This window comes from Fukomys damarensis, unplaced genomic scaffold (genome assembly GCF_012274545.1).
Source record: "Fukomys damarensis isolate Sample0158 unplaced genomic scaffold, DMR_v1.0_HiC HiC_scaffold_5, whole genome shotgun sequence".
In the NCBI taxonomy this organism is placed as follows: Eukaryota; Metazoa; Chordata; class Mammalia; order Rodentia; family Bathyergidae; genus Fukomys; species Fukomys damarensis.
This window is the reverse complement of record NW_022900917.1, coordinates 65127316-65135045: the sequence shown is the minus strand read 5'-3', so window position 1 is coordinate 65135045 and position 7730 is coordinate 65127316. Positions and strand designations below refer to the sequence as shown.

The 7730-nt window shown below is 46.4% G+C and overlaps 1 long non-coding RNA gene across 1 annotated transcript; it reads right to left on the bottom strand.

The window, feature by feature from the left end:
- Positions 1 to 301: 301 nt before the first annotated feature.
- Positions 302 to 3076, bottom strand: LOC104866449. The gene is made up of 3 exons (XR_781456.1): positions 2857 to 3076; positions 1229 to 1301; positions 302 to 438 (listed from the first exon to the last, which is right to left on the bottom strand). It is a non-coding gene; the product is annotated as an uncharacterized LOC104866449 (long non-coding RNA).
- Positions 3077 to 7730: the final 4654 nt, after the last annotated feature.

Below are 7730 nucleotides of genomic sequence, written 5' to 3'. Positions count from 1 at the left end.
GAAACAGTTGTTCCCTCACATGCTTTTGACACCACACACCAATACAAAATATATGAAAACTAACAGCTACAGATGGAGGCAGGAGGATCAGTTGGGCCTAGGAGTTTGAGGCCAGCTTGGGAATATAGTGGAGACTCTATCCCAAATAAGAACTGTCCTAACATTTCTATTTTACTGACAAAAACAACTATTGTAGCCACAAAAATGATTTTAATCCCAGTGCTTCCTGGGAAACAGACTCCACGGTCCAGGGCTGGACTATACCACATAAGCACATCACCCCCACCTCACTACTGTGCCTGGACCAGGAGGAGGGGTTTGTGCCCGCCTCCGGAGAAGATGAACACCCATTGCCTCTTACTCAAGTTGTGGGGAAAGGACCGCAGTCCTTTCTGTGTCTTTCCTTGCTTCTCTCAGTTGCCTCTGAGATGTGGTCACCTGCAGAAGTAGACACATTTAAGGGGACTTCGCAGGGGTGGGGCAGCTTGAGGATGAGTTGCTGGGCAGAAAGGGATGGCAAGCTAGGGTGCTACCTGCCTTGCCCAGAATATGAGTTTACACTTGTGAATATAACTGTTCCACACAACTTTTATTACTGCCAGTCAGCCACTGAGGTTGAAAATAAAGTCACAGTGGAGGTTTTTTGTTTGTTTGTTTGTTTTGGTACTGGAGATTGAACTCAGGACTTTGCGCTTGCCGGGCAGGTGCTGCACCACTGAGCTAAATCCTCACCCCCAACAATGGAGTTTTATGGCTAAAATTGGGATTTGAGGGGTTGACAGATACTTTCGTGGAAGAAGATGCACAGTCAGTGTAATCCACACCAGGACCGGTTTCTTGGTAACTCGGCTTCTGGAACCCAGTTCTTTTAGGATGGAATTACAGGCCTGTGGCAGCTTTGCATTTTCATCCCACCCTCCTGTCCCAGTCCCCTGGGGCTGAGATTCCACACTTTGCTGTTCTGTGCTGGCAGACAGCCTGGCACAGTTCCTTGGAGCCAGAGGTTGGGTCCTCCCACCAACTTCCTTTTCTTGCCCTCTCAGAACACCCCATATTCATGTTCCCTGTCCTCTGAGCTGACTCCTTACTGCCTCTGCAGCTCTTGGCTGCTTCCTGGAAGGGAAACTGCCCTCCCACTCATCTGCCTGCTTGTGTGATTCCACCCTCTCACGTGGCCACATTCAAGGAACCTGGGCCACTGTTTACACTTCAGGAAACATGTATGTACCTTTTCATGGATAGCAAGCGAGTGTCCTCTGTCTGGATTGCTGTCATCAGTCAACAGTGCAAGCAGGGCCTCGCTGAGGTTTAAGTGCAAAGCAAGATTTAAAAAGCCAGATTTCTGATCTTTTCATTGTTACAATGAAGGCAGTTTTAAAACACAATCAAAAATCTATCCAAGGGAGGGAAAATTCTAAGGAGTACGGATTGCCAGCTCCGAGAGACCCTTGACCCTGTCACTTACTACAAACCCTAATGGGCATCTCCACTAAAGAAGGTGAACAGGTAACAGCCTCCAAAGCTTCCTGGCTGGCTCCTCCCCCACCCCCAGCAAGTCGTGCTGCACCAGGAGTGGATGGAGACAGCTGCCACCTGGGTGGTAGGATCCCCACCCCGCATGCACATCTCCTCCTCTCAGAGACTGGGGCCTGAAATTCCAACGTGGGATATGGGAGCTTTTGCGACAGGTCTCAGTTTTGTGTTTCCAGACCTTCCTGCTTAAAACACACCACAGCCCAAGGATAAACAGGCAGGTGGGGATACAAGCACGTTACCAGGCTATGAGAAATGCAAAGGGAAAATTAAAAGAGGAGGTAGGCATGTGGGCATAAAAAAGAACCTCAGCATTTTGCACCAGGGTGAGATTGCAGCCAGGCCTCCTCTCCCAGGCTAGTTGCCTCTTGTCTGGTATGCTTCTTACCTGTTCCCTTCCTACCTACTCAGATTTGGGGCATGTAAGTCTGCACCTCCAATACATTTTTAAGCCTAAACAAACCTATACCATTTATCTGTCCATAATTTTCTTAGACTCAACAGTCTTCAAGGCACATACTTGACACTTGAAAGGAAAATTACTAGGTGTAATTTTCTGTCTCTGTGAATAATCATCTTCATTTCAACTTCTTCAGTATGGTCACTGCATGAAATCTCAGGAAGGGCATCGAGGAAGTAGGAAATGTTGGACTCTAATTAATGTTGTAGCTGATAGCTATTTTCTATAAGTTATCTTTATTAATTGATTTTTTTTTTTGAGACAGGTTCTCTTTATGTCACCCAGCTGACTACAAACTCCTGGGCTCAAGTCTGCATCCTGCCTCAGCCTTCCCAGTAGTTGAAATTACAGGCATGCACCACAACACCCATCTAATATTTTTTAAATCTCAAGGACTAATGTATAACCATATAAAGTGAAAAATGTCAGAGAATAAATAAAGGAGGGTATTGGGCTACATATCTTAAAGTTAGCATTCTAAATATTTAACAATTGGGATTGGCCATCCCTGTTCATCTCTTGTGATGCAACCATTTTTCTCTCCAGCTAGACAAGTAGAACTTTTTAGCAAAGCCTCCCAGCTCACACAGTGGAATTCAGTAGCTTACAGATGCATGTGATGATAATTACAGGTCAGGAGACAAACCATTACTTATATCGAGACAAGCAGATTACCTGTGGATTTCCTTTACTATCCTTATTAGTACTGTTTAGCAAAAGTTCACCCTGAAACACAATGCAGAACACAGAACCTAGTGTCAAGCCCAGCACTCAGGCCTCTGGTCCTCCTTACCAAAGTAAAGGGTGGAAACAAGGCAGCTGGAGCAAACCCCACAGCTTTAGGCTCTTCCCTCTCTCCTTACCTTTCACGTTGCTGCGGGGAATGGAACTGATCTGTTTTCTGGGACCCAGGGCACGAGCTGGCACTTCCCAGGTTTTCATTTTTATGTTTCAGCTAGAGACTGGGGGACCACTGCAGCTGTCTCTCGCGCTGAAGTCATGCGAGGGCTTAAAAGTTACAGGCTCCAGCCATATTAAAAGGCCTGTGGCACAGCCAGAGTAACTGTGTTTTACAATAAACCAGTAATTCAACCCAGCAGTGCCGTAGGACTCCCTTCACACGCACGCAAGCACGCACGTGCGCATGCGCAGAGCCGTTTGTGAGCTAATGACCTAGAGGTAACCTCTGGTCTCCTGGCATAGGCGTATCTCCCACAGAGTGGCCAGATCTCGCCCTGGGAGTTGCTCTGAAATCTAGAGGCCACCTCCACGATGCTGGAAGGGTCTGTTCTTTGGAACATGGCCATTGTCTCTTCTTCTGTGCCTGCTTCTTCCTGGGTAGCTGCCTGTCCCCCGGTCGTCCCCTCCACTCCCTACTCTCTGGAGGGGAGGAAGAGCCTACACTCTATAGCTGACACTGTAGGGATGGCGGTACTCTTAGCCCCCTAACAACAGGAACTTTTGGCTGCCCTTGGCTCTCAGGTGTCTCCACAGTTCCCTTTATTGTGGAAAACATCATTGACCCTTCCTGTGCCTTCTGACTTCTCTCTTCAACTTATAGGTGTTACCTACACATGTTGCCTGACTTCACCATCCTTTCCAGCCTCACCCTCCCAAACTTCATCTCCAGCCACCCTGACCTCTAAATTTCCAGTGCCCTATTTCTTGCTGTCAATACTTGAACGCTCCACTGATACTCAAAACTGAATGCGTGCAAAGTCAACTTTATTGCCTCCTACTCAGACCTCCACCTGTCTTGATTTTCTTTCTGGCGCAATCATAGATTCATTTAATCTTGAGAAGCCAAGCCCACTGGGAAACGGCCTGTCCAGGATGATCCAGGTCCTCAGGAAGAGGAGGAGGCTTTAGCATCTGGGGTTTTGTTCTCACCTGCTCTGTCCCGCTCCCACCATGACTGGGAACTCTTGGAGGGTAGCCCCTGTCTGTTTCCTCTTTAAAGCCCCATGGTAAAGGACACATTATGGAACTTTAATCAAAGTGGAGAGGAGGAAAAAGGAGAGGTTCAAAATGTTAGAGTCTCAAAAGGAAGGATAGCATTTTTTGCCAATATCAATTCCAAATAGTACCTTATTTTTGGTCATGCATCGGAACATTTTACTAATGGACCACATTAATTTGGACTTCCTATCTCCTTATTATGGAAACTTGACAAGTAATGAAATGACAAAACTTCAAACTCTTCCCATCCCAGTCTGCAGGCGTCTCCAGTTTTGGTTTGCTTGCTTGTTTGTTTTGCAGCACTGAGAATTGAACCCAGAACATTTGTACTCGGCTACATCCCCAGCCCTTTTCATTTTATTTTCAGACAGGTTCTCACTAAGTTGCTCAGGTGATGCTCAAACTTGTGATCCTCCTACCTTGGTGTGAACCACCACGTCTGGCTGTTTTACTCTGTGTGTGTGTGTGTGTGTGTGTGTGTGCATATGTGCATGTGTGTATTTTTGGGGATCAAACCCACTGTACCACTGAACTACGTCCCCAACTGATTGTTTATTTATTTTGAGACAGGGTCTTGCTAATTGCCCATGTAGGACTTGAACTTGTAATCCCCCTGCTTCTCCCTTCTAAAGTGCTGAGATTACAGGTGTGTGTTACTACACTTGGCTAGTTTTGTCAATTTTTAACAACCTCAATTTCTTCATTCTAGGTATTTGGGAAGCAGTAATACTTTAAAGAAACAATTTAAGAGTCTCTTTTAGGGGGAAAAAATAGAGATTAAAATCCAGGAGTCCAAAGACAGACAGCAACATTAGACTGATCAAATGAAAAATCACAGCATCCCAATTTAACAGTAATAACACAGTTACTTATGTACATTGAGTATATATGTGGTATTTGGTTTCCTTACCTGCATTGTTGGACTTAATTCCCCCATCCCACAAGTTGGCTACTCTCAGTACCATTACCTTTCAATTAGGAAACCAAAGTTTAACCAGACCAGTGACTTGTCCAGGATCCCCCAGGTGGTATCTGGATTTTACCCTGTGCTGATGTGGAGCTGGCAAACTCAGCAACTGACTTAGACGTTCTCTTTTTTGGGGCGAGATAGTCAGAGGTGAACTCTGTAGGTGAGATAAGTAGGGCTTCATTATTTTGATGGATCTCAAAATAATGGAAAAGCAATTTATACATAGGTAAGTTCAATGTCCATACTAGGTGTTAAGAACCATCACTATCAGCTCTCCTTCTGCTTTTATTTTAAAAAAAACAAAACAAACTCCTTCATGTTAGCAGTATCTTAGTGTGAATTTCTCCCTGGCAAGGAAATTGGGGAACCAGACTGGAACGCACACTGACATTGTTTCCTTGCTGATCCTGCTGCCTTCCATTCTTAGAATTCTCGTGATCCTGATGTTCCACACTGCCTCAGCTACTGTGAGTCTGCAGGTAATCCATGGATAGTGTTTTGATATTTGAGCCAGATTCTGCTAGTTTTTTAAAGCCCTTATTGTTAGACAAACAGTGATTTCTATGTCACATCCAGAGAACAAGCAGAAAACAAACACTGGATAACAAGGTCAAATGCTCATCAATAGCAGTTGGGATGAAAGGTATTGGCTTTGCCTCTCAGTCTTGTTCTGAGCTTTGAAGAGTCATCAGACTGGTTTCCCCAAGAAGCTTTCAGTGCATCCTAAACCTTTTAGTTTAGGGGCCACAGAAGTAGCCTGGGGCAGAATGGAGGACTGTCCACAGCTGAACCACAATGTTGCCCTAGGCTTTTCTTCCTTCTGGCCTTGAGGACTGGTGACAGGGAGCAGCTGACTTAAGGACACACTGTCTAAGGGCCCAAGAAAAGCCACCAAGAGCAAAAGACATGGATGAGTCTGTCCCCACTCTAGACCTTGTATCTTGGAAAGACACCTGAGTGCCTTTGAGGACATGACCAGGAATTGGGGACAGTGTTTTCAATGCACACAGCAGGAATCATTAAAATTTTCCATAGGGCCAAGTATTATTTTTTCCTCCTGTTCTTTACTTTCCTTTCTTTTATCCTTCCTTCCATCCCTTCCCCTTTTAACCACACATGCCAACTTGTGACGTTTGATTTAAGAGAGGTGGCAAAGTGTACACATTTGCCCAGCTCCTCTGCACGAAGGTCCTTTCTAGTGGCCACAGAGCTTCCCTCTGGGGTCATGATCTTGACTGAGCTTGGACACGAGGGTGGGAAGTTGGGGACCTGTCACCTACTCTCAAGCTGAGTAGTTAGCTTGGGGCAAAGTCTGTCCATTCTAGGCTTCACATTAGAGGTCTGCCTCCCCACACCCCATTTCTCTAGATTTAAAACTTGCTGAGGATGGGAACTGGTGACGTGAGCCCCCAGGTTCTCCCAAGCTGCATTCTGGGATGTTCAGGGTCTCCTGGACTGGCCTTTCTTGAGCCCCTCCCCGACAAAACCTTAACCCCAGGACTGGCATTGAAGAAGACAGGAACTGAGCCCATTTGTAACTTGACAAAGTGGACTCAGCTTTTATGGCTGCTTCAGGCAGCTTGCCTCTTCTTCTCATCTGTCCGCAAGGGTAAAGCCTCAAAGTAGCTTCCCTACCTCGAGAAAGCAGCCCCCCACAACAATTATAGGCTATTCATTAACCCATCACTGGATCTAGTCTCATAAGCTCCATTCACTCTGAAGTGGGAAAAGTCACAGTGTACCTCCAGCCACCAGCACAATTCCAAGACTTTCCCCCTAATTAGTGGGGCATTCACAAAAACAGCTCTTATGCCCCTATTGTCAACTCCTCAAGGGAATAAATAGGTCCTTATTGTTTAACCAGTGTGGTAGGTTCCTGGTCCCATTCATTTCCTGATCCTCTCTGCTGCCCCTCCCCCTAAAGGGGACAGTGTCACCTGGTTTGGTTACTAATCAAGGAAAGGCAGAATCTTTGATTGTTACTACAGCCCCCCCCCATCACTGCACTGCATTCAAAGGCACTTCCTTTAGCATAGTGACCTCCTACTCAGGGAGAAGACTGGGGTTTTCAGAATTGGAAAGAAAAATGACAACGGGAAAACTGGCCTAAATTCATTCTGGCTGCTGTAGGTTGGCTCCTTGTTTCCAGGGTTCAAACCAGGGCCCAGAAAGCTAGAGTTTGAGCTCTTGCCTCCCCTGGGACATCTGCTAACTCCTTCCATCTTGTCATGGCGCTCCCAGCTGCTAACAGTACTTGGGGCCCTCAATAAAAGTTTTTAACCTTAGTCTGAGCTGACTGTAGTGACCTTTGCAGGCTGCTAACCTCTTTGAAGACTATGGACTAAAAAAAACAAAAACAAAAAAACCCAAACTATGGACTTGTCATGATGCTATTATATGCCTCAGTTTCCCCATACAATCAGGAGATGAATTCAGCCCTAAATCCTTGACAAAAGCATTTCCCACTTGAAACCTCCTTGCACCAGATTTCCCAGTCTCAGAGACCTGTCAGGGCCCGTGCAGTGTGGGAAAAGGGCCCAGGACCAAGAGGGGCGTGACCTGGGCTTGTAGATGGAAATAATTCCTGGATGAGCATCTTTGGGGATTCAAAGGAGCATGAATCCCATGACCTGTTCGACATAAATATGAGAGATACAGATATATTCTCTCTTTGCAGAGCCTCTCGCTCCAAGGCCCCCGGTCAGGAACGCAGGACGGATGAGGGCTGTCTGGGTGCCCAGAAAGGCTGCTGACCCGGGCAGGTCCCGCGAGTCCATTCGGGGACGAGACGGGCGGGTGCGGGCCCGG